The sequence below is a fragment of the Alligator sinensis genome, unplaced genomic scaffold, assembly GCF_000455745.1.
Source record: "Alligator sinensis unplaced genomic scaffold, ASM45574v1 scaffold373_1, whole genome shotgun sequence".
NCBI classification, from domain to species: Eukaryota; Metazoa; Chordata; order Crocodylia; family Alligatoridae; genus Alligator; species Alligator sinensis.
The window spans coordinates 1,883,648-1,910,488 of NW_005841990.1; the positions used below are offsets into that span (position 1 = coordinate 1,883,648).

General features: G+C 42.2%; 1 long non-coding RNA gene across 1 annotated transcript in view; it reads left to right on the top strand.

Moving 5' to 3' along the window:
- The window catches only part of LOC112549895, a 128,705-nt gene extending 102,303 nt beyond the window's left edge, over window positions 1–26,402 (top strand). Inside the window, exon 3 of the long non-coding RNA XR_003093512.1 lies at window positions 26,342–26,402. This is a non-coding gene — a long non-coding RNA (uncharacterized LOC112549895). The remainder of the gene's footprint in view (window positions 1–26,341) is intronic.
- Window positions 26,403–26,841: the final 439 nt, after the last annotated feature.

The window sequence follows — 26,841 nt, forward strand, 5'->3', positions numbered from 1 at the left end:
CTACAATACAATGGGAAAATATATCTTTGATTGATACATTTCGAATCATATTCCAATGGCAAAACCTCTCAGAAATTTTTACTGTTGAATCTGAGGATCTCATAAAGCAGCTGCTTCATAAATTTCACAGGATTTATACCTGTGTGTCTGGGAACAAAGTTCCTGGAAATCCAAAGGACAGGAAATGTACACACAAGGGAGAAAGAGCTGCAAAGAAGATATGAGAATGGTGGATATTCATTCAACAGTGGGGGCTGTTGGCTGCATATAGAATTTTATACCAATAAATGTAAAATCCTACAAACCTTCCACCGATTATATTTATGCAAGATACATCTGGTAACATCCTTATTCAGGCAGAGACATGCCAGTGAAAGGACATAAGCAAGTAGTTGCAACCATAGCTTCTATTTTATTAATGCTAATGCTGTTCCAGTGAGCCTCCAAGCTTTGAAGTCCTAGTGCCATGATCACACTGCTGTTAATCCAACCCTTTCTTCAGTTAGCTAAAACTCTGAATTAATTGAAATTTCATCATATGCATGTGGAGCTTTGATTTCCCATTTAAGGTTTTTTTTTTCTGAGACATTGCAAACATTCTAAAGTATTTTTGGAGCTGGAGTCTGTTAACATTAAATTAGTGTTGTTTAACTAAATTTGCCAATTTACATTAAAAAAAAAAAGCTTTTGCCAAGGTTCAAACAACTTGAGCAGAAAACAAACTGATTTTACTTTGCTGTTCTTTGCTTTATGGCCTCATGTAAATATGATCATATAAATGGCAGCTTTCCTGAAAATATGCTTGAAGCAGGAGCCACAGTTTGCTATAGATGCACAGCAACTTTTTATCACAAAGTCAGCTGTAGCAGAGGAATTTTAAGAAAGCATACCCTTTTATTGACCGTTGTCTGAGGTATTGAATCATTTAGTAGTTCTTGTATGTGTTGAACATTTGGGATACATGTTTTCACTCATATATGAGTCTATAACAGAGAAGATCACAGTGATTTTGAATAGATTAAAACATGGAAAAATAGGAAGACAGTCAGACAATGAGATGTTTATTTTAACAAGTAGAATCAAATTTGTCTGATGCATTTTCAGTCTCTTTGGGGAATAGGGTAAATACTTCATATATTACTGAAAGTACTAATCTATTTCTCTTCATTTGTAGTACAAAAACCAAGTCATTCAGGTCCAAAAAAACACAACTTCAAAAGCCATATATAAGTTATTCATGAAAATGAGAAATGAGTAATCTCTGACTGCCACAGAAGAGATTAGTGTGTAGAGTTGTTTGGACACGGGGAAGGCACTATAACATGAATAAACTATCCCAAAAGGTTTTTTTAGATTATTTCACATCAAACCAGCTACCTGAAAAAAAAAGAAGGGGGAAAAACACCTCCATCTATCTTCTATAATAAGTTTGTTGCTCTTTTGTACTTATGTCAAATGCTGTTGCTGATGGTGTATAAAATAATACCTAATTTTACATACAACATCATAGTCTTACCCTGAAAAGAAATGAGTAATGAGAAAAAATATAGTCTATCAGAAATTTTGGAGAAACAATGTGGGAAAGAATCTAGTAGGACCAGTTAAGGGCAGAAAAGTAGGTCAGAAAATTGTCTTCAGTACATAATTTGTTCCTCACTGTAGGATTTATGATCTTGCTCCCTGCTCCTGTCACAAGATAATCCCTGTCACTGGATCAAGGCTGTGGGTGAGACAGGATCATAGCTTTGGTTTCTGTCCTGCTATGTGCCAGATTAGATCATAACCCATAACTGTCTTCTTCAACAGAAATACACTCACTGTCTTTCACAAAGTATCTCCCATATCAAGCCAAAAACAGTCCCATGGCTCATTCAGCAGCAATACCCTTCCTCTGTTTTGCCAGAAAACTGTCTAAAATCATTTAATAAGCTAATAGTTTAAAATTATTTAAAGTATGTGTATGCCTGCTGTTTCATTCACAGATCAGGGAAATGGCTGTAAGAGAGCTTGGCAAAAGGCAGGGTAGATTTGCACCTTATAGATTAACCAAATCAGAGATGCAGAACAGAAGTTTTTATAAGCAATGGGCTTACTTCATCAGGTGTAGTAAAGGGACTGCCAGAAGCAGAGCTTCTAAACAGAAAGCAGTGATTAAAATACAAAGAGCAGGGAAGGGGAGGGGAGGAAAAAAGTGGGCACTGCTGAGAATAACAAGGTGGGTGGGAGAGAGAAAAACAAACCATTGGGGGACATGGGGGTTACAGAAACTAATCCAGATAATAGGATAAGAATCTTTAGTCTTGGTTTAGACCACACGTAATACAGTCCAGTCTGCAGATGATTTCTTGTTTTACAATATCCCATTCAAATTTGGTTTTAAAGCTTTGTTGTCTAAGAGTAGCTACCATGAGGTCAGCAATGAAATGCCTAGGGAGGTTAAAGTGTACTGCCACCAGCTTGTGTGTATAGAATGGATGTCAGATCAGGGAGAAATCCAAAAGACTTAGCTTCTAAAATCCATGATGGTGTATTTTAAAGTTGTCATTTTGGTGCCAATGGGGCAACTGGATCAGAAAGAAGGGCTTCTAGAAATCATTGGAGATATGATGGTTTGACTTAGTCTTGTACTTGGAGGTTTTATTTGGCCTTATATGATTTTCAAGCTCTAGAGAAAGAATAATGTGCTAAACTGAAATAACCCAAACATGCTCAGACAGGTTTTTTAAGCTCACATACCTGCTTTGGCTCAGAAGAGCAAGCCCCTTTCCCCTTCCCCCACAATGTTTCTTAAAATCTTATAATCCTCTGGTCATGAGCTAGAGGTGAGATTAATATAAAGCTGCAAAAGAAGAAAGCATTCTGATTAATCAACTTTCATTTTCACTTTGTGTATTGTGCTGTTTTTAAAAGAAAGTTAATTAAAAAACTTCATGGAGGCAAAATGGCATTTTCTTTTTCTATTTATATCCTCCAGCCAGGGAGGTCCTTTTAACTCCATCCAAAAGCTGCTTTACATGTCACATGATGCTAATTAAATACCCTAGCTGGTGCCTGGTAGCATTAATTTTTCACTATTAATTATGTCAAAATAAACTGGCTTCATGGCAATATATCTAATTACCAATACATCTTCTTGCCAATACATCTAATTGAATTAAAAGCACATATATTAACCTGATCACCTCCATACCTCCTCCACAGGATCTCACCATGAATATGGTTGCAGCTATCTTTTTCTGTGTTATAACTGATGCTAATCTGATTTTTCACCAAAATAAATCAATCATACGGTGTTAGCAGCAAGAGTTTTGTAAGCTAGATTTCATAGACGTTAGGGCTGGAAGGGACCTTGAAGATCATCAGGTCCAGCCCCCTGCCCCAGGGGCAGGAAGTCAGCTAAGGTCAAAGGATCCCAGCAAGATAAGCATCCAAGCGTTTCTTGAATGAGTCCAGCATAGGTGCCTGCACCACATCTGGAGGGAGTCTATTCCAGGTCTTGGGGGCTTGGACAGTAAAGAAATTTTTTCTTATGTCCAGGCTAAAACGGTTTTGGAGGAGTTTATGACCTTTGGTCCTTGTTTTTCCTTGGGGCGCTCTGGTGAACAGACGTTCTCCCAGATCCCGATGCACACCCCTTATGTACTTATAAGCAGCCACCAGGTCCCCCCTGAGCCTGCGCTTTTCCAGGCTGAAGAGTCCCATGGCTCTCAGCCTCTCTTCGTAAGGCCTATTCTCTTGCCCTCTGGCCCTCCTCTGGACTCTGGTAAGCTTCTCAACATCCTTCTTGAATTGCGGAGCCCAAAATTGGATGTAGTACTCCAGTAGATCTAGAAAGGTATTTCTGTGCCAAAAGACTAATCATTGTTGTGCCTAACATTTAGATGCTGAGTAGCCAGGATGGAATCTAGAACACTTTGTGTGTTTAGTGCTTAGATTCTCTGTACAATGCAAGGGTGGTTTCAAAAGAAACTGAAGGTTGGGTGGAAATGTGTCTAGCAAATACGAAATGATGGCAGGTCTGTGTCCTTAACCTGACTCCTCTCCAGAACTTTGCTCCCCTGTTTTGTATCCACAGCAGGTGGTAGGGTGTTCTTGGTGTTCCTGGTTTTGTGCCTTGTAGATGTGGTGAAGAGAAGTTTAGAAAGGATGACTTTCTGGAGCTTTGCATAAATGGTTGTCTGACAGCAGAGGGGATGGGACTCTAGCACAGAAGGCCCCTTCTAGTTTCTTATTCAGGACTGTAGGACGATCAGGTGATGTTTTTTTTTTTTTTTAGATGCTGTGGTTTTCCTTGTTAGCCTGTGATCTGTTTTCATCTTCTCTCAATGTGGCATTCTGTCTACTGTTGCACTGTAAGTGTTTTCCATGGTATTGTAAATAGTATTGTTTAGTACTAAAAATAAGACTTCACAGTTGTACGGCTCCTTTTATATAACAGTTTCAGCCACATTTTAAGCTGAGATGTTGAGTAGCCAGGATGGAATCTAGCCTGGCCTTTAAGGCCAGGTATAGATATCACACTTTTACTGTTATAAGTGCTCAGAATCTGGTCTCTACCCATAACAGAAGTTCAGCACACATTGACTAGCTTAAAAATGGCGATACTTGGTGTAAGTTTTGCCCCTTCCCCCTTCTCCCCTGTACCCCTCACCAAAGAGCAAATGTGTGTTCTGTTTGCTTCTGATCTAAACTATGCCACTTACAGAAAAGTGCAGAACTTAGTTTGACTCCAACTTGGGCTTTTGACTGTCTGTACCTAGCCTAAGAGAGTTAGAGCTCAACTGCACAGGTGCTTAGCATACTTAGCTTTTTTTCTCAGGTAAAGATATAAGCATAGTCACTTGATAAGGGAGCAGATGACTAGAAGCTGGGACTAATGGGACAACTTAGAGCAGCTTCCATCTCAGTCAGGAAAGGGGAGAGCCAAGAAAAAATGATGAAAAAATATGTTGGCTTAGAGTATAGGAAGCAGACATGGTGTAGAAAGCTTAATATAAGCTTTAGGTCTAAAACCTAAATATTGTGGGAAAGGAGTACAGAGTAGAAGGTGGTGAAGAGCCCAGGGTTGACAGTACTGGGGCAGTGAGCTATGGAAGAGAAAAAAATCCTTCTTTCTCCAAAGGTTTATGACCAACTTGCACAAGATAGAAGAGGTCTGTGTTGTGTTTAGCAAGGGCATTACATGTGACTTAAACAGAGGCCTAAGTCCTATAGAATGCCTGTACACGTGTGGGGGTACCGCTCCAGTGCACTATAACTACTCAAATAATCAAGTGCACTGGCGTGTGCTAATTAGCGTGATCCAGTAGTCTCCACATCTCATGTATTCAGCCTCCCTGTGCTTCATAATGGCAGCCCATCAAACGAGCTTTAGTTAAAGCATCCCCACTGCCATTTTGAAGTGTGGGATGCCGAACACATGAGACATTGTGGGCGCTTTAATTAGAGAGGCTCTCAGAGCTGCTGTAGTTAAAACATGCCTTCCCCCTGCCAGCATGAGGGTGTAAAGACACCCTTAGAAACCCCAAAGGCTGAAGGCTAAAAGAATGGGCACAAGGTAAAGGGAAACAGAGGCAGTAGGTGGGTGGGATAGGTTTGTGTTACTGCACTGATTAAACTCACAAAAACACTTTGAGGTATGCAGTCAAATACTGACCTCTGTTTTGAAGGTGAGCAAATGTGACAGAGAGAGATGTGATTTGCTGACATCCTGGAATGGGACTTAGCAGTCCTGATTCCTATTTTGCTCTAACTCCTTAAGTGTTCTAGCTACATGTACCATTCAGTCAAGTCATAATCAGACTTCTGTCCATCTCTAATCCTGTCTTTGGAAAAAGACCTACTTAGCAAAATAAACTGATGTTTATTAATGAGCAGCATGGTAGAATGAAACTGGCCACATTTTTAAGCAACAGAAAGACAGATATATAGGGTTTTTTTTTCAAAACATAAATACAAAACTTTGAAATACAGCTTGTATTACTGAAAGTAACATAGTTAATTTCATACAAGGCTGAACATTTGTCTCTAACAGACCTGATTTTTTTGGTTATTTTCCTCGGGTGTTTCTGGGCTTTATATCCTTGTACTTCCAAAAGTACTCCCTTTTTGTAGAGCCCCCTTTGTAGCTTTGTCTACAACAGTACAAAAGTACTCCCTTTTTGATAAGTGGCCGGATGCGGACTGGGAGCTGTCAGCTCATCTCACATCCTAAATTCCCCCTATCCCGGCTTCCTCTGCACCAGCAATAAGGAGTGTTGGGATTTGATGCTGAATCCCACAATCACGCCTCCTGCCATGCATGTGTGGCATGGTGGGAAACATGATTATGTGGATCCCATATCAGATAACATGGTACCTTTACTTGCATGTCTGCCAGGGGCCTAAGTGACAACATGTAGGGGCATGACAACATCTTGTGTGTCTAAAAATCACAAAACATTTTGTCAGTTTGCTCCAAAATGTGATCCTGGGTATCACAAGCCCATTAGGCTTTGCTCTGAGGCAAGTGAAACACTGGGCGCATCTACTCGAGACAGTTAACATCACATTATCATATTTTACTCGGAAGTGAGCATATGCATCTACATGCGCACATGCTTACTTCACAGTAAACCTCTGTAATCCCAAGTAAATTTGCTACTTGCATGTGTAAATGCATGTGTAGACGCACTCACTGTTCATGTTGGTCTATCATAGACATCATCCAGGACTCAGGGAAATTTCTGAGGCTCCTGAGATACACGTTTATTAAAAAAAAAATCAGCGAGTTATCTTCAAGAAAAATTATTCTTAAGAACCAACTGTGCAAATGCAAGTAGCAAATTTACTCAGGAGTAGTAATGGATCTGTAGCACTTATGTAGATGGCTGACTGGGAGCAAAACCTGCTCCCGGTCAGCCATCTACCAGGGGGTGGGAGATGGTTCCCACCTCGGCCCCTATGGTGGAGTCTGCCCCAGCAGCAGGCAGCTCACGGGGGCAGGGAGCTGTGTCCCTGTGTCCCAGCAGCAGGGAGCTCTGAGCCCACTGCACCCAGTATGCGATTGGGGAGTGGGCACTGGGAATCCTTATCTCCCAGCCCCTGTTCTGTCATTGTGATTGGGGAGCATGGGGCTGGGAGGACTGTATTTTGCAGCCCAAGCTCTGTGGTCTCTCTGACTAGGACAGTTCCCAGCCAGCCCTAAACTATGCAGGGAAGCACGTGCAGTCTGGAAGTGGCTGGGGACTGTCCTGTTTTGGGTAGTCCCCAACTAGCTCCAGGCTGCACATTCAGACTTCCCCACACAGCCCGGGGCTGGCCAGGAACTGTCCCAGTCAGGGGCAGGTCCCAGGCCCATGCCTTGATCACCTGATCAAGGCATGGTGCTTGGAAAGAGCTGCAGGGGAGGGGCAGGTCTCAGCTCCTGGCCCTGATCCACCAGTGGGGCAGCTAGCAGCGAGCTAACTGCTAGCTGCCCCACTGGTGGATCAGGGCCAGGAGCTGAGACCTGCCCCTCCCCTGCAGCTCTTTTCAAGCTCCATGCTCCTGATCAGGGAGCCAGGGCCAGGAGTTCCTGCTGCCGGAGCAGAGGGACATTGTCCCCATCCCAGCAGCAGGTAGCCTCCCTGAGCCAGGAGACATCTGTCTCCTGGTCCTGTGCTCCCGGCCCGCCCCCGTGCTAGCACCCAGGGGGAGCCTGAAGCTTCCCCTGGTGGTGGCATGGGTCCATTGCAGGGCTGGTGGGAACTGGGTGCAAATCTGCTCATAATCCCCAGCTACCCAAAACCCCTTACTCCTAAGTATTTTACACCAGAGTAAACCTGGCCTGCAGTAGATGTGTAGATGCACCCATTGTTCATGTTGGTCTATCATAGCTACCATACAGGATTCAGGGAAATTTCTGAGACTACTGGGATACTTGCTTGTTTATTAAAAAAAAAATCAGCAAGTTATCTTTAAGAAAAATTATGCTTAAGAACCAACTGTGCACAATTTAAAAACAGCAAGCAATATACTCTGAAAAACCCCTTTGGATCCTTAAAATAATTCTGGGTAAATTTACAATGCACATTGGGGTGCAGTTTAGAAAAAACTGTACTAGGTCTGGTAGTTCTGGAAACAACCCAGCCATGGTAGCACAAAGATCCACACTAGGGTACGCCTTGGTGGAGCACCATGCTAATATAGTCAGCTGGTTTTGCCTAGCAGAACTCAGCTGTCTCCACACTGCTTGGCACTGCGCAGTGTAGGCATGAACCAGGCATGTTAAACTCGTATGGGCCTCCTTCGGCCAGACTGTAGGGCTCCTTACAGGCCAGACCCAGATCCACGTCTGGCACGGGGGAGGAGCAGCAGGGAGCTGTGGGAGTTACCATAGCTGTTGCAGTCCCTACTGCTGCTGAAACACATCCCCAGCAAGACTCTTTACTCTGGAATTTAGTTGTGGGCATGGACGGATTCAGGATTTCCTCATGGGGAGTGCAGCACATTGCCCCTCAGACTATGGGTGAAGTGTGTCGGGCAACGAGGGAGCCAAGTGGGGGCAGGCGGGGGGAAGTGCCACTCCTATCCTGCTTCAGCGGGGGGCTGTATGGAGTGGCTATATGGGGTACTGGGTTCAGCTGTGGACAGTGGTGGTAGTGGCATGCATTTTCCTTCTTCTAGCCCCAGCTCCCGCTTGCCCTGCCATCCCCTCAGGTAATACCCACCGGCTGGGAGCAGGCACTGGAAGGAAGAAACCGTGTGCCACCATTGCTGCTTCTGGCTGAGCCAGGATCCTTGCACAGCTGCTCCTTGCAACACTGGGCAGGGGCAGGTTGGGGCTTCCCCTGTGTCTGCATTAACCGGGGACAGTGGTGGTAGCATGCAGGTTCTTCCTTCCAGCCCCTGGTCCTGGCCTGGGAGATAGACACCTGTGGGAATAGAGTGGGGACAGAGCAGGCGCTGGAAGAAGGACTCTGCATGTCACTGCCACTGGTACCCTGCACAGCCATAGCTCATGGCTGGAGTGGGGCAGAAGTGACTGTGGGGCTTCCCCTGTGCTTGGATTAACCAGGGACAGCCACAGCAGTGGTAGAAGGTGTGGGTATTACCTGAGGTATTACCACTTCAATACCTCTGTGGATCACCCCTGGTTGTGGGGCCCACCCCTGAATTCCCAGTCCCTCCAAGAGCCCTGCAGGCTGGATCTGGCCTTGATCCACATGTTTGACACCACTGAAACTACTCTACATGTAAAAAAATCTTTTAATAGGTACTTTTAAATAAAGTCACACTCTCCCCCTGCCCCTCTTCCCCCCCACACACATTAAAATAATATGTGTACCTACTATTTTGTAAGCACAAACATTTTTATTCATTTTCGAAACCAACTCTATTATGAAATTTCAGTTATAATAAAAGAAACTCCAGCTGTCAGTGAATACATGAAATATTCTGTTAGTAGCCAAGGCAGTGAAAGAGGGGTGCTTTGTGTATTGCACTCTTGCCCTGGCATTCTCGTGTATGTGCTTGCACTGTCAGATTACAGTGTGGAATACAGAAGTTGTACCTACTGCTTAGATTTATTAAAGTGAAATCTCAAATTTCTTACAATTTCAGCATATTTAATTAAAAGGAGGAAAAATGGCCATTTTTTTTAATGTTCTCAGTAAAGAAAAAATGCTTTTGTTCAGGTCATCCAGTTGCTCCAGTAAAAAAAAAAAAGCATAAGAGAAATGGTAATTAAATATAAGATCATTTATTTTGATAGATGGTGTTTTTTCTGTACTGAAATTCCTGAAAGCACAAAGATTAAGCTGTTTTAGCTACTGGGGTTGGAATTGCATTTATGGAAAGTTCCACTAAATGTTTCACAACAAGAAACAGGCTGTTAAGGCAAGTTCTTACTGAATTTTGAAGATGCCAATTGATTTGAAGTTATCTCCAGTAGTGGTGTTGGCATTGTTTTACTTTGTACTGCTGCTGTTCCTGCTTTATTTTAAAGTTATGCAGCAGTGGTTACATCTCATTGGTATCAAAATGCTCATAAGATCATCTAAAATATAGACAGCATCAAGCACTGAAGTGAATGCATCACCTCCATTGACTCAAAGCCTCTTCCCAGAATGCCTTTCCCCATCCTTGGTTATAAAGGATCTGAGAAATGTGAATTAAATGAGCTGCAATAAATAAATGAGGATGCAAAAATCTTATGTCTTTGCTATGGGGAAAAATAGATTTGTCATTTAGCAAAGTTTAGTAACATCTTGTCTTAACTGATTGCTTTGTGACATTTTGTAGAACTGGAGGTGTCTGCTATTTGTAAAACTACAACATTATGGAATCAGTAACTGCAGAGAACTTGCAGCTAGAAGGGAAACTGGGAATAAGAAATATAGCCAAAATGTTTTGCAATGTTCTTGTCTATTACCGGACTTCTTAAAAATCAGACTATTCAGCATTTCAGATGACTTACTAAGCCTCATAACTCGTAACGGAGTTGAGTAATAAACCATGAATTTCATGCCAACTGAAAGGGGGGCATATGTCACACTGGAGGAGATTCCCACCCCCCTTCCATATCTACAGCCAAATAAGTGTCATTTTCTAATCTGAGAGAAAGGGACCTGCTAGAAGGTTGTACTGATGAAGAAAAGAGTGCTCACTTTGCATATTCTTCACCTTCCTAGATCTCCTAGGCCTCCCAACCTGGTTTGGCCCTCCACATGACTGGAGCATGCATGGGGAGTAGTTTCTACAGCAGTCTCTAAAGCAATGTTTCTCAAACCATTTTAGACTTAAGGTACCCCTCCATACCTTTTCTGAATTTGGCAGCATCCCAGCTAGGAACCATTGTCATAGTGTTTCTGCTTACCTACTTTATCTACAGGCTGCTGTACTGCTGCCAGGTGGAACTCTTCAGCATCCCTGTTTCCAGGCATGCTGAATAGGACCCATTCCTTCTGCAGTTGAGTTTTCAGTCCATCTTTGCAGGCACCCCATGGAAACTGAGGCAATGAGATGGTTTCATGTGGCACAGCACCTTTGAAAGTGTCTTGCAGCAACATGGGATGCCATGGTATTCTGCTTGAGAACCACTAGATTGTGATACCTGCCAGACCTTGTGGCTTTCCAATTAGTAATACGTATATAGTGTTGGGCCAACAAAGGTAGTTCTCTCTCCTCTGAAGATTTGGGACATTAGCCAAGAGAAGGGTTCTGAGCAAAACAGAATAGAGTGACCAGCTTATGAAGTCCTCTGATCACATAGTGTGAATCAAAACAGGCAAAGGTGTCGGAGGGACAGCTCCATACCTGGGCCAGTGCCAGCTGCTGCAGTGCCAGTGGAAGTGGCTGATCAGTCACTGCTGCAGGACAGCATTTTTGGGCTCCTACCCCGAAAGGCGATACTTAGGGCTGCTGCCTTTGTTGTCCTCCTTCAGTTCGGCTACTGCAATCAGACCCACATTAAAACTCCAGGCCTGATTCCAGTAACTGAAACTGGGCTCCAGGGAAAAATCAGATCTAGGTACAAAATGGAGCGCTAGCACATACATTCGATCTGAGAACAGTTTACTTGCAAGTAAACTACTTGTAACTAAACGCTCTCAGGTGGACTTCTACGCATACAGGGATGTGGCAGCAGATTTACTGATTCCAGCATCAAACTGCTCCCACTTCCTGCAGCCCTGCAATGGGCTCCTGCTTGAGACTCCCCCTGGGTGCTAGCCCAGGGGCTGGCAGGGAGCACCAAGCCAGGAGACAGCTGTCTTCTGGCCAGGTTTGGGACATTGCTTCCTGCCCCCACGTGGCTGCCTGCTGCCAGGGTGGGAACAATGTTCACTGGTGGGCCCCCAGCTAGTTGGGGACCTGCCCCACACCTGCAGCTCTTTCTTAGCTCCATGCCTCGATTGCCTGATCAGGGCATGGGGCTGGGATCTGCCCCTGATTGGGACAGTTCCCAGCTCCCACTCCATAATCACAGGATGGGGGCTGGAGAGCCTGTTCCCTGCTCGGCTCCTTGAGTGTGGAGCTGGGTAGAGAACAGGCTGGAGAGCTTGTTCCCGGCTCAGCTCAGCGAGCATAGAACTGGGTGGGAAACAGTGAAGCATTCTTTTTCTTAACCCCAGAGTTATGATCCTTCCTGTCCTTGGTAACAGTACAGTGAAGCCTCTCAAATTTGCTATTCTTTCACTTTCAATTCGAGGACCAATGGAGAGCCTTTTCTTTCATACAGCCTATGGAATAATCAAAACTGGGAAACATTTCTAAAGCCTTAGGACTGTAAGGTGTTGGCAGAGCATTCAGTTCTGTTGGGTTGGTTGCAATGTACCGCATTATATATGATCCTTACCCCTATCTCCAGACACACCTTAGTGAGACTAGAGGATCTTTATACAGGACTATCTTCATCTGCTATTCTATTTGCAAATTTTAAGATAACAGGATTAAAAATAAAAGGTTAATTTAAACATCTTTTAATTAGGATACAGCTTATACTTCTATATTAGACTACACTGTACTCAATTACCTTTACGTTTTTGTGATTTGTCCCTTTTTACTGATAGTTGTAGTTCTTAATGATGCATAGCACATGTGATTATCTTATTATATTACATGAACTGAATATCCAATGTAATTCATGGAGAAAGTGCCCATGAGAAGAAAGCCATTGCCTTACCTTTATCTGGTTTATGATTTTATTGTAAGATTACCAAATCTTATGTAAGGTTTACATACTTTTACAAAAGGTTATAAACAATAATACTTTCCAATATATGCACATTTCTGAAAGCAAGTTTGTTAGCTCTTACAGAATATCTTTTAAAATAAAGGGCTAGATCTTAAGTATTTCTACTTATCCCTGTGGAGATTCCAATTTATCCCTGTGGAGATTCATTAATGTCCCATTAATGTTTAAGAAATAGGCAATGTGCTTGGCTTAGTTCTAGGGTGAGAAAAGAGGGTGGGAAACCTAACCTCAATAAGCAAAACAAAACTGGAAAATATACAATAGAAAAAACAATCAAAGTGGAAATAAACTGACTGTGAACAAGACGAGGTTGGAAATGAGGGAGTTCTAACCATCAGAGCAGTGAGGTACTGAAGTAGCCTTACAATAAAAGTACCATGGACAAAACAACTGCCTACTTTTAGGTTGCAGCTTGATCGGTTTATGGAACAGGCCTATATGATGGTGTTGCACGCAGTAGAAATGTTTAGACTCAGTCTAGGAGGTAGTGTGCTTAGTTCTATAGCCTAAAGTTTTGAGCCTACTTCTCCATGTAGTTGGAGGGGAGAACGTAACAACTGGCCCTTTACCTAGAAGGCTGTGCCCTATGCTTAACACTTTTGTGAGACTGCTTCAATACACTGGATTGATTCTTCATTAGACCTGCTCTAGTGCAGCATTTCTCTTTGGTATGATTCATCTAATGGCTTGCAATAAAGGTAAAAGTTGATATGACCTATCGGTGGTGTTTGTTAAAATACACAGAAAACATGACTGAAAGAATATACATCCTTCTGCAAAGTTGTTTGCCTCCTCATTTGCCATATGGTCTAAATATTGGAGGTATCTGATTTCAATATAAAAATGAGTCTTCAAGCTACCATGGCTCAGTACTTGTTGGTACGTGTACCACAAACATTAGATTTTGAATAACACTTTCATAAGTAGCTTGCAAGAAGCAAGGATTTCTTAGGGTGATATTTTTAATTGGACCAACCGGTCTCCAAAACCTTCTCTAACTATATCCAAACTACATAGTTGGTCCAATAAAAGATATCACCCTAAGAATTCCTTGTCTCTTGCATACTTTCCAGACCATCACAGCTGTGACATCATTGTTACACTACCAAAAGTGGCTTGGGCATTTAGGAGTTTACATCCCTCACATTTGGGCCCTCATGACTCTCTCGGTGGGATAATCGAAAGTCACTGGTCTTAAGAAGCTGCTCATGATTCACTGATGCTAGTAAAATTCTAATCAGTATGAGTTCTCAATAATCTGTCTGCTATTTCTAGATTTGTGCCCTTAATTTGGAAGCTTAATCATTAACACCATAAGAGCAGCCAGAGCCAATTGCTCTTCTGTACAGAATTTAGATTACAAGCATGGCAAACTAAAAATATGTATATACATCTATCCTTTTTCCTAAATCAAAAGTCATTATAATCTCATTCCATCAGAAATTACTATGAGTGTATTCATTTTCCATTATTCTTAAAGCTGGCTCCGTCTGCTTACTAAAAAAGTCCAGCAGCAACAATCTTCCAATAGACTCATCAGTCAAAAGAGAAATATAGCTTTTATGGTGAATTAATCATTATGGAATAATTGCTGGAAACTTATTTTCTTTCTTTTTCCACAATATTTAACCATTCCACTGTGTCTTAAAGGAAACTAGAAATCGATGAAATAAAGGACTGTTTCCATGAAAGCTACTGTATGCTTCTGAGCCAGAGAGAATTTTTTCTCTAAGATAGTATGCAAAGAAGACCAGTAGAAAGTGACCAGACTAGGGAGAGAGGGATTAAAACAGGAGTTGTCAATCCTTTTCCACCATGGCCTACTGCTTACAACCTAGAACTCCACTGTGCACCATACCCTCACGCCTCCTCAGCAATCAGCAGATGCTTTAAAAGGAATAGACTTTTAAAAAATTGCAGGTGCTAGGACCATAGCAATCCTGCCTCTGCTGCCGCAGAGAGAATAAACTGAACACAGCAGGAAATATGACTCTTGGTACACCTCCTCTCCTGCCATAGCTGAAGCATGCTGCCAGTTTACTGAACAGTTACAGGCTGTATCCAGTCTCTTCATGGGCTGGATCCTGCCCAGAGGCCTTTGGTTGCTTACCCCTTGATTAAAAGAACTAAAGATATGTTTCTTGGTTAAGAGGCAACAGAATAGTCTGAAGTATTTTTGGAAACTACACTTAATGGTTGAGGTCTCCAAAACTCTTTTCAGTCCTTTGTGTTAATGTATGGATAAACAAAAAGAAGAAAATGGATTGATTTAATGTTTCATCATACCCCCTGTCCTCCAAATCCATCTGATAAAGTTCTGATAAACCTTAGGGGCTAAAAAAAAATCTAGCGTAAATATCAGGAGAAGTTTCCTGAGGATGATATGTACTAAGCTCTAAAGGTGCAGACAGAAGTGGCAGTTTTTGCCCAAATTGGCCACAGAAACCAGTTTATCGCTCTGACCAAGCACAAATGCACAGCTGCAGACAGCTTACAAAACGGCCAATCAGGTGAAAATCTGACCCCTCATTGCATGAAGTATGACATAAGGACGTTTCAAAATGTAGCATCTTTTGTAAAGTGTCTGGGAGCTCCCAGACTGTTTCAGAATGGGAAGGGGGAAAGGGAGAAGAGGGAGTTCAGTCTGGGGGTTTTTCAGCCCCCCCTGGAGGGTGGGGCAGAGGTATTGGAGTTCCCCCAGAGTCCAGGGGGCTCCGATTCACCCACCCCACCCTTCAGCACTGGCAGAGAGCCCTGGCCACTGCTATGGGAACCTGGCTGCAGGCTCCCAGCTCTAGCTACATTCCCATCCCCTAGAAGCACTAGTGAACTTCTGCTTGGTCTGGGGTAAGTTTGTAACTCAGAACGCTTTGCAGACATTGTTCGGAGTTACAGCTGGAAGCTGCACTTCTGTCTGCACCCTAAATTAGTTTCCAACAGGAGAGAATGGGGAAGCCCTACGTATAGTTCTGGCCTGTTCATCTGATAGTAATTCTAGTTCTAAAAAAAAAGTTCCAATCAGCCCTCTCATCAGCCTCCTGATGCCTAGTGTCTAGAGACATTTATACACATACCTTTTTGTGTTGCAACATGCTAGAGATCCATCATATAGGAGCAGACTTGATTAATCTGCATGTCAGTTCATGCGAACAGACATGCTTAACACTGTGTTGCATCCATTTGTATAAACAGCGAAATGCATGTCAGTGCTGGGAAAATGTTGTTGGTGAGCTTTTGAACTAAAACACCTTTGCCATTTTCATCTTCCAAAAGCTCCTGGCATTGTGTTGCACACACATCTAAAAATGCTCTAGATGCATAAAGAAAATCATAATTCAAGACCCCTTCAGTTTACAACCCTATCAATGCTGTCAATGTAAGAAATTCTCTCTAAAGCCTTTGTTGCTCTTTTCCAACTTACTTGGTGAGCTGTTGAGGATCAGAAGCTTTCCCCCAAGCCCTGGGAGCATCAGAAATTGAGCTCCCAAATCCATTTTTGTATATGAATTTCCACAATAAAAGCATTTTAACTATTTCAAAACAATTTGGGGTTGGAAGGAGGGAGGGGTGGATTCCTTTCCGCTGACATTTTTGAAAATGTTGAAAACTTATTCTCAAATGGAGCTAAATATGGTTATAGTTTTGGAGTCTCTTTCGGAGCAGAAGTTCTGACTTTTGGTCAGTTGTAATTTTTAGGCCTTGCTCAGCTTAATGGTGAGCATTTACTGACACCAAAAATGGCAGTTACATTGACTAGAGACTGCTCTCATAATAGAGTCTGGGGTAGTTACCTTGAAGTAAATTAGTGGTATGCCTTGCAATAACACTGTACCACCTAAACAGGAGGCTTGTTGCCAACATGGATGAAGCTATGAGATCGATAGAACAGTGAATAATCTTAAATGTAGGGTTTGAATGTCTGGTCATTCATCAAGAACAGGGGACAAGAGTGTACTAAAATAGAAAGATAAAAGGTAGAAAAATAGTTTCTTGAGTGTCAGCGTAACTATATTAATAAACCCGTATATAACAATATTTGTTACAACAAATGTTGGAAAGCCCTAACATCCCAGTAGAGTACTATAGGATTTGTGAATAGCTCAGATATTTCTAGTAGTTTACAGTAAAATAAATAAAGCATTAATAGTTAAGCCAAAATAGAATTCTCATTTATTTAACAACATTTATTTTAAATATCCCAGGTGAGTACAATTACGTGTGTATCGCACACATACATACGCATGCAAACAATTCAATAAAGAAAGTTGAAAATACAAATTACTCTGGGCATTTTTTAGTTCACAGTGATTTGGTTTATCATATATAGCTGTATGTATCTCTTGTCTGGCAAGTTCTGTGATACAGAGCTGTCCAGCTCCTATGGACATTGCTACCTAGGGAGTTGCTGCCAAATCCCACTGGGACATCACAAAACTTAATTCAGCAGCAGTGCCAGCCCCCCCCTGCAGCAGTGCTGGCCTCATTCCCTAGCTTCTCCCTAAGTGCCAACCTGACTCCTGTTGCTGGCACCCTTTTTAACAAAGTGCTCAGGGCTACTGTCCCAGTTGCCCACCAGTTGTTATGCTAATATAACTAGCACTCATGGAGTAATGTGTAGTTGCTGCTCACTCCACTATCACCAAAAGATGTTCCCAATGGAGATCTCAACTGTGGTAGGGTTAGAAGTGGCAATGTAAACCCCCTGTGTTCTAGCTCTGCTGACAGTGGCTCTGGGATCCATGGGAGTAAATACTGTTGCCTCTTATCCCACCAAAGAATTTCCAGCCCTGTGGGCCACGTACAGCTCATAGCCAGCAACTGGATAGCCCTACTGCAATATATAAACATCTCATTAAAATATAAAGAAAACAAAAAAACTGATCAAGAAATGTATAATTAAGCCTGGCTCTTGAATATTTAAACAAGGAACTTGTGACCCAAATTAATTTTCAAAAGGATAGAAAATAGGGAGGGGGGGGGGGGGAATGGATGCTTGACTTCCATGCAAGCTCAGATCAAAGATGCTCATTCATTTTGTCTTGACTTCTATATTTGATTTGGATGGGATATCTGAAGAATGTACAATAATTCAGCAAGCAGAGGGAGGTAGGTTGCTAAGATAGTCTGGAACAAAACTCAAAAATACAAAAAAAAATAGAAAAGATATTAGAAACCGTGGTAAATAACAACAGTGACAGCATAAGATTATTAATTGTGAACAATGTGACTGCGCAATTCAAACAAATTCAGATATATTCAATAGGAAGAAAAAGGTATAAGCAGCTAATAAAGTAAATTAAAAACTGATCCTAAATTATTTCATTCAATTCAAATCAGACTAAGAACAATTTAAAAATAAAGTTTGTCTACCATTATACAAAATGTCTTAGATTCATCATCTCTGTAGTTTTGGTGGGTTTAGAAGTGTCACAGTGCTGAAAAATATGCTTGTTCCATGGTACAATATTATCAGCCCTATTAGAAGCACTATGATTACAAATAATGTAAAAAATGGTTTTCTTAAGATTTTTTTCAGATGTTCTTTGCAGCCCCAAGAAAAAGTTACATACTGTAGTTAGAGTAAGATTCTAAGCTCCCAGAATTTGAAAATTTGTATTTATTATAACAAAATCACCACACTTTGTGCATCACTGAAATGCATATGTATGAAGATCAAAACAAGGAATCTATGTTTCCATATGAATGTTTCCATATGAAAGTGTTTTTCTTATGTAAGTTGCCATAGACTAAGTATGGAATTTCTAGAAATCTTTCCCTTTTCAGTAAACTAGACAACTTTCTATATGTTTTTTTCTTTTTTCCTGAACATTTTTAATGGGGAGGGAGAAAAAGGTAGGGCCATGATGTTGAGTTTACATTTAAAATTTATAATAGAGTTGAGCACCGTTCATCATCCTATTTAGTTACCCTGAACTTCAGAATGATGACATCTGGATTGTGTCCTCATAGCTGTGCTACTCTGACACTTCAAACAAACTCTGTCAGGAATGGTAAAGAAGTACTACTTAAAACCACCCTACAAGGAGAATAATCTGCAAGTAAACAAAAGGCTAAGAGACTCATTACACTGGAAACATTTGAAGTTCTTTGGAGTTTTTTTTCCTTTTCCTGGCCTTAACTTATTGAACCCTTTAGTTAAGACAGCCTGAAGGCACTAAATTACAGATGGTGCTCACTCATATGAAAATTGAAACCTTCCTGCATAAAGGTAATTTTTTCCAGTTGATACATGCAACATATGATATAAATCTGCCCATCATTTCTTGAATGAAAATAGCTCGTATATTCTTGAGAAGGGAACCTGCTAAAATCCACACTGTCTTGGGATAGCTTACATGGTATTTCTTCCACAAATACTCCAACTTGAAACATCAGCACCACCTACATTAATTCTGGTCGAAAGGAATAAAAGTATCAACTATTCCTTATTGATAGTCTGTAAATGGAGAAATGAAGATGATATATTTGAACATTGAATATCTGTCTATGAAAGGAATGTATGTTTTCCCTCATGTTAGTGATTTGAGATGGTAACACCTACAGAGTTGTGGATATTCTGAGTAGCTGATGACCAGATAACTACAAGCAGACAAACTGTAAATGTTGTGGAACAAGAGCTATCATGTTTCAATGTGTTTGTACAGCACCTAATGCAAAAGGGCCTTGACCTATCATTGGGGCCCTTGTTATTCTAATGAATTACATTAAAAAGCTACATTAGAAGAAAATTATAAAGGTAAAAAAGTCTAGCTTTCAAAAGTTAGGACATGCCAGAATTTAGGTTGCCAGTACATTTTGGCCAGGTACAGACATTACACATAAACCAGTATAAGTGGTTGGAAACTGTCTAAACCTGTAACAGAACAGAAGTTCAGTGCACAAAGACTGGTTTAAAAATGGCAGAACCTGATCTAAGATAGACCTGGATGGACGTAGTATCAGACCGAATCAGTTTAGGTTAAACCAGTCTATTGAACTTCTGTACCAGATCCCCTCCTGACTTAAGTTAGGTCACAGTCCACCAGCATCCAAAGTGTCTTTGTGGCCCCCTGAGTTTCCCCTCCCCATGGAGGAACTTGGCTTGGCTGCTCCAAGCTGTCAGCTACAGGGTGGGGGAGAGTGGTGGGAGAGGAGGGGATATTTGCAGCTCTCTATTTTTCTTTCTTTACACAATGTCCCTAGGTGGGGGCAAGGAGCAATATTCCACAGAAAGATCAGGCCCCTCGGAGCTCTGGCCAATGGCAGGCACCTGGCAGTAGAGCAGGACAGCGGAGAGCAAGTGAATGGTGGCTGCAAGCTGCTGTGCCCTGTGTTCATGGAGCCACCAGCTCCCTATGCTGCTGCTGCTGGTGCTGGCACATGGTAGGGTGCAGGGTCTCAGGGAGAGGTGTGTGTATGTGGTGTAGAGTGGGGTTCCCCAGTAGGGGAGACGGGTGCTGCTCTGTGGGATGGTGGGGTGCTGGGTTCCTTCCCTGGCTGCTGGCATTGCAGGCTTTACCCAGTGGGGGTTATTTGGGGAAATGGCTCATGTTGGAGAGCACTGGGATATGTGTGTGTGGCTGATGGAGTGAGTGGGGGGAGGCTCCTTGCTTCCTGCTCCCCCCTGCCTGGGCAATCCCCCATTACTATTCCCTGCCCCAGGGAATTGAGGTGCTTCTGTTTTGGGGGCAGTGAGGTGGGAAGGAGCTGTTTAGGGAGAGCAGAGCAGGAGCCTCACCCCCTTCTGCCTTGGATCCTGGATCCCAAGTGGAGATGACAGCCCTGGCTCCCCTCTGCAGTTAAGGTTTAGTGCCACCTTTGTGGGGAAGCAGCAATAAGTTGAGACGGGTGGCTAGGACCTGTGGCTTTGCTTTCCAAATTGCAGAAAATAAGGACTCAGACCATCCCCTCCGCCCAAGGGAAAGCAGCACTTGGGTTGTTCCCCATGGCTGGGTTGGTCAGTAGATGAGTGCTAGGGACCAGAGCTTGTGAAGCTGGGGTAAGATCTTGGCCTTGGCTTTTTCCCTGCTCTATTATTCACAGGAGCAAAAATAGATCCACCCTGCTCCAGATTGCTAGGAGAAGCACATGGGGGTGTGGGATGAGTAATTAATAGTGTGTTTGTATCTGGGATTGAGTGAATAAATGTGTCTCAGTGAGTCAGTGTGTGTGTGTGTGTGTGTGTAGTGAGGAGCAGAGTTTCCCTTTGCAGTGAAGTGGAGGTGGGACCCTGTAGTAGAGTGCGGGGTGTCCGTGTCCATGTCTATGTCCATGTCCAGCCTTGCCCAGCAATCCTGCCCTGTACTCCTCCTCCCACCATCCCTTATCTGTGACAGATCCAGGTGGGACAGGTGCCTCCAACCCCTACTGTGGCTCCTGGGAGATGCCCATGCTGCACCTACCCCCACCGGCACTCGGCTGACAGGCTCCCCTGCCTGGATCCTGCCCTCTGGGCATCCACAGCCCAGCCTGGATCCCTTGCTTGTCCTGTGACCCACCCCCTGGTCTCCCAGCTGCTCACTCCTTCTTTTTCTTCCTCACTTAGCTTTGAGCTGCCCATCAGTGATTCCCCAGAGCCCAAAATCATTGGCAGCTCCTGGATAGCACAGCCCATGTAAAGCAAAGATGCCCTCTGCTGCCCAGCAGCCCCTGTTCACTGCTGCCTTCAGCTGCGAAGCTGCAGATAAGAAATGACTTTACCAGGATCCACCATGGAAAGCAGCTGCTGCCATACCCAAGCCCTACACACAAGAAACCCCTTCCCCTTCTTCTTCCACTTCCCCAAAGTCAGAACACAAAACCAGAGCTTTGTGCTGCTTATCCAACTAGCCTGCTCCCAGCTGCCTTCCCTTTGGGAGCCCCAGGGATTAGAGCCAGGGGTGAGGGTAGTCTTATGTAGAGTTTAGAGACTGGATTAGTATGGGATGGTTTGGATAGGGTTGAACCTGACTCAGGCAGGAGGTTGAGCTCTGGAGGTCCCTTCCAGCCCTGCTTCTCTGTGATTCTCTGATTTCTGTGGCTAACAGAGCAGCAGGGAGGGACTGTTTTCCCGTGACTGGAAGCCAAGGAGGGGTGACCTGTCTATTCAGCTGTGCTCTCCAGGAGACCCGGGGAGCGCGTGGAGCACACTGAGGGGTGTTCCAGAGTGCCAGTGCAGACAATCTCCTTGCCCCTGCCACCAAAGGGTGAATGTGTATTCTCTTCCCTCCTGAACTAACCTAGGATGCTTAAAGCATGAAACTTAGATAATTTCTGCCTCAGGTTTTTTGAATGTCTGTACCTAGCCTACAATACAGATTTTTTTAGATTACATTATGCTAGGTTGTTGAAAACTGGAAATACATTCCAACACTCGACACTAACATCACGAGGGTCCCAGCTCAAGTGGCAAAAGTCTGATAGAGGATGTCAATATGCTATTGTTATGTGGTAAGCCACCAGAGCTGTGGCTCCTAGATTTTTCCACAGCCATCTCTTTCTTGGCTTGCAACTTGAAGCCCATCTGCAGTAACTGAATTTCTCTGGGTTTTGCAAACCCACATAAGTATTGTGACACCAAGTCTGGGATTTATCATACCAAAGGAAGATGGTATTAATTTTGCTTGTGAGTTTCACATATACAGGGTGACAAAGAGGAATGCAGGGACTCCGAAATCTGGGGTTCTATACCAGTTTCTGCAAGGAGTGTATCAGGGGTTGTGAAGTCTCTGTGGCCAGCCTCCTCAGCTCTTTGCCCCATTTTATTCCAGCCTACTGACTCCATGGGTGGGTGTAGATGAATACACACGTGCATTTCCCTGTGGACAAATAGCAGCGGCACATAATTGTGCCCCTGCTACTTATCCCTGGGAGATGCCCGTGCACGCATGCTCTGGCACATGGCAAGTTACCCCAGGTAAGGTAGAAGAAGCTGGGGCCAGCACCTGGGCTGGCCCCAGAAGCCTCATCTGGGATCCCGGGGCCTTTCTGGGGCTCCAGCAGCAGCGATCATGAGAATGCTGCTGCCACATACAAGTGCCCTGCTTTTTTCTAGTGTGGGTTTTTTTGACACCAGGATCTTTTGGTATCAAAACCCCTCCAGCCCCCCATGCTGCAAATTAGCAGTGTAGGGGAAGCCTGTGTGTGTGGCATGTGCTGTGTGCAGCACTGCACATGGGTCTGCAGCACCACATACCACATGTGTGCACTTGTCTGGATGCACCCCATGTCTCAACCTTTCTCCAGTTCTCCACTCAATACAACTCCTCCGTCCTCCCACACACCATCCACCTTCTTATTTCCATCTGGCCTTTTCTATGCACAAAGAATAATAAAATGTATTAGTATGCAAGTATTGGAAATAGCATCTGGGAACTAGACCCCTCCTCTGAACAAAGAACATTTTTTTACAAATGAAAAAATTTCCCTGAGTGCTATCTGCAGGCACAAATAAATTCCTACTGTGGATGCACTGCGCATAAACTCTCAGAAGAGCTTTTGCTTGCCTGTCTGTAATTGAGATAGGGATGCTGAAAACCAACTTGGTGGTATTCTAATTTTAATCATCCTAGTGAGCTGACCATTCAAAAACAAACACTTCAGCTCCTTACTATTCCAATGAAAACAAAATCATTTCCTACTGTCCATTTGCACATTTATTTACTCTAGCTGTATTGGATAACAAAGATTGAGTTTGTTCTTTATTTAAGATAGATTAAATCAGCAATGGCTTCCTAAAATTATTGTTTCATATGACAAGTTGAGCTCCCCAGAGGAAAAAGTATTGGTATATGGAGAATGGAGACCCCAGTTCATTTCACATGCCTTGTGTTTGATTCTCAGCTCAGAAAAGTAGGTGCAAGGGAGAGAAGGGGATGGGATCTTGCAGCTTTGTTTAAAAATATCATGACAATTATCATATCAGTAGAAAAAATCTAACTCTTCACCATTTATAAAGAAGATTAAAGAAAACAATAAAAAAAATAAAAAAATGTTACTTATCTGTTGATGCTGGGGGGTTTTTTGTTGTTGTTTTTTTTTAAGTTCCCCAGGCAACACTTGCAAATACAGTTTTGTTAAGGATTCTTAGCACCTGGGGGACTTTTTTTTATATAGATTTTATAGCAGCTGCCTTATAATTGTGGAACTTCCTCCCAGAACATGAGAGATCATGAATCTTTCTACCCACACGGCATAATATAAAACATACTTGTGCCCCTGAAATAATAATTATTGCATTTTTCCCCCAGTTGAGGAACAAGGAGAAAAATGGAAATCCTGAGTGTCTTCTCCTAAAATATGTGAGGTATTGAAACAAGGATGAGTGAAGAATAGAAAATTAGAGAGAGTCAGTCCCTGATTCAGCAAAGGATTCAAGGTCCTGCTTGGCAATGAGCACATACTTAAATCCATCCCCATTCAGCAAAATGCATTAAGTATAGGCAGAGAAGTAAGCAAGCAGGGGAGGTCAGTTAAAGCACAGATGTAAGTATATTACTGCTAAGCACAGGTGTAAGCATGCTTCATATGCTTCACTAAAACAGTTCCATAGTGCCCTCTTTCACCCTGATTCATAACATGTGGGACTTGGGAAAAGGCCTTAAATACTGAATCCTCTGGGTTCTCTCAGCAACACACAGAGAACACAGGCTCTTTTGTCCATGAGATGAAGAAGTTTTTGAGAATCCTGGTCAATGTTAATTACATTGCAAAGGAGACTTTTTGTGAACCCTTAACATGAAGGTTACACTGCCAATTTTAGTGCAATTAAATTATCAATTAGATTATCAATTAAAATAATAACTGTTTATTTCAAAGACTTCTATGCAGCTATCACTGTCACGCTTTCCACAAATAAGACATGGTGCTTTAAATTAAATTGCCCAGACTTAACCGGAAAAATACAACCCCAGTCTTTATACTAACTGAGCCTATCATAAAGCAAAATCCTAGATGAAAAAGTTTGGCAAAGCCATGCTTTGACTTGAGCAATAAAGGTCAGTAAACCTGTGCTCCTGGTTTACCTTGCATTGCAAGCTAATCAACTTGATGTGAACATTCTGCAGGCCATATTTAAAAAAAAAAAAAAAAGCAGTCCCTGTAGTTTCATCTTCAAAAGCCATGAGCCAGCTGAGGATCTATACTGTATTGCACCCTTAATAGCTGATTTACATGTGGTTGCAAGCTTGCATAGTTCCAATTTTAGAAGGTCATTTGAGAACTTGGCCCTGGGTCTAAAGATGTTTGTAAAGAAGGTCAGTTTAAAAAAACAAAAAGCTACTGTGATTATGATGTCTTGAAACTTAACATCTGTGGAATGAAGATTTTTCACAGCACACACTTTTGCCCCTTGCCTTTGCTTTATGAGAAACAGATAACAGCAAAACCAATTATTCACATCCCCCTTTCGTCTTCTTGCAAACCAAGATGTATCCAGAACAGATAAATTATTTGGCAATATATACAAATGTTATCTTTCTTATGATACTCTGCTTAATAAATAGTTCTTCTTCTTAGTTACCCCATGAGTTTTCTTGTGAAAAAAATAGTAATAGAAATCAGTCTGGTAGTTATTTATTTATTTATAAATCTAATTCAGCCAAATCACAAGGGGGGACAGAGACAAAAACAAAGCATGAAGTGTCTGTATGTATTATACAGAAGGATGTATTATATCTGAGACTCAAATGAAGGATGAACTTGAAAGAAGAAGGTATGGCCTGGATATTTGACCATACTTTTTTTGAGACAAAGCTTGATAAAAGATTAAGAGAACAGTCAATCCTCGATAAATACATAATTGTATACTACTGCTTCCCATACAATGGTTCCTTTATGATCTGTCTCCTGTTTTCAGCTCCTAGCTAATCTCAGACTATGATAGTATAGGTGTGCCTCGGTCTTGAAGATTTCTGATATATTTTAAACAAGACTTCAGATCTCTTGAAAGAGACAAAGGCTTGGCTTGTTTCAACAACTTGGTCAAAAAGTTCATATAAAAAGTAGAAGATAAATCGGTACTTTACCACTCAAGATACAAACAAAAAATCCTTTGAATATAATGAGTTTCCATTAGAGACAGCATTTTAAACTGGTTGAATTGCTGCAACTGGTTGCGTGCTAAATAAAATCCAAGCCTTAAAATGTAATGTGGAAACTTACTGGGTTGGAGATGAAGGGTAGGGGAATTACTACCAATTGTTAAGTCAAGAGAATCCAGCCAGGCGGTAAGTAGGGGAAATAAGAAAACAGCAGATTTCCCTTGTTGTTTTTGTAAAGCCTGTTATTTCACATTAATATAAGGTGCTCCAGATGAAGAGTTCCTGCTTCTGGACCAAGAAAGAACCTCCACCACACCAATTTACTCTTCCCAGAAATACAGGAACTATATAGAATAGAAAAGTCATTATTTAAATGCTTCCTTTTCTTTGAATTGATTTCTCTTGCCATTAAGTCACTACTGCTATATTTAAAATCAATAGAAAAGTGTCAACAATAGGAAGAATTACCTGGTTTGAAAATGCCTTGTGCACTTATGAATTAGGGGGAGCTGTGTCTGCTAGACATTTGAGCAAAAATAAGTAATTAGTATAGTATTCCATCTGGGGACTGCACTCACTATCTGTGCCTTTCATACTCTTCCAACAGATGTTTGGTGCACAAGTCTCTCTTGCTTTCAAGTGACCAGCTTCACCAGGTGATCCAAGGGGCATCTCTTTCTGCCTAAGGAGTCGGGAGCTGAAAGTCCCTTTCTTTATGCAGTTTACAGAAGAAGTGTCAAGACTAAGTATAAAGTATTTGGTAGTTTTCTCATCCAATATTAGATTTCACTCGATGAATAATGATGGGTGTGTTATGTTTCCATCCCTTTTCACCTCTACCACTTTCTAATTTTGGAGTTTGAAATTTATAATGATACTGCTGAGCCAGGGCTCCTGGCATAGAAAACCAGAATGCTATAAAGAGAGGCTAAATGTCTGTATCTTGGTTGAAGATACTATTATGATTTTAGTTTGAACTGCAAGGAAAGCTTAGAAATCTTTTCAATTTGCAAGTCAAAAGTGAGCGCTACTACCAAGTAAAGACTAAATTTAATCCTTTACCGAGACTATTACAACCAACAGAAATAAAAACTGGGAGAATTTCTA